Genomic DNA, 775 nt, shown 5'->3' with positions numbered 1-775 from the left:
TCCTTCAGTATGTTATAAAACACATCAACACAGAATCCACTGTAAGATGTTCTTTTGTTTTGCAAGTTTTTGATAGATCTTTTCTCTTGAATTCATATTAATATTGGAATTAAAAAGATGGGAGAAAAAACAAGTCCATGAATTTGGCATTGAGCATTAACTGTAGTTGCTGCTGAAGGTAGACAAATCAGACCAAACATAAATTGGTGTAAACATGTCCTAGAATATCCTGGAGAACCACTCCAGCAGTGGTACCTCAGCTATTTCTACTCACTGAAAATTGAATTTGTGATTCAGTGGCAATAAAACTGGGATTGTAGAACACCGAGCTTGAGTTAAATAGTGTGCCACAAGGTTAATGCAAATGCTAATAGAAGCACCTGACAGCCAGATCCTAGTGAGGCATAAATGGGGGTTGTACCATTAAGGCCATACCAATCCATTCTTTCCGGGGATGTGAACCATGAAATACAGCAAAAGTGTTTGTGCATCACAAGCAAAATTTAGATTTGCCACCCAATGTAGTATTTTTCTTAGGATGGAGTATTTCAAACAGTATTTTTAATACCAGAAATGCATTGGTGTGAGAGCTAAATGAGACTGTAATCTGTCATATCAATAAATGTATGCTGTTCTTTTTTACTTTTTTTCCCTTTTTTCCTTTTTTTCTTCCCTTTTCTTCCCCCTTTCTTCCCCTTACTTCTCCTCTCTTCCTCTTTTCTCTTTTCCTTCCTTTTCTTTCCTTTTCTCTTCTTTTCTCTTCTTTTCTCATCTT

Source organism: Meleagris gallopavo, chromosome Z (assembly GCF_000146605.3).
Source record: "Meleagris gallopavo isolate NT-WF06-2002-E0010 breed Aviagen turkey brand Nicholas breeding stock chromosome Z, Turkey_5.1, whole genome shotgun sequence".
NCBI classification, from domain to species: domain Eukaryota; kingdom Metazoa; phylum Chordata; class Aves; order Galliformes; family Phasianidae; genus Meleagris; species Meleagris gallopavo.
Note: the sequence above shows the minus strand (reverse complement) of the source record.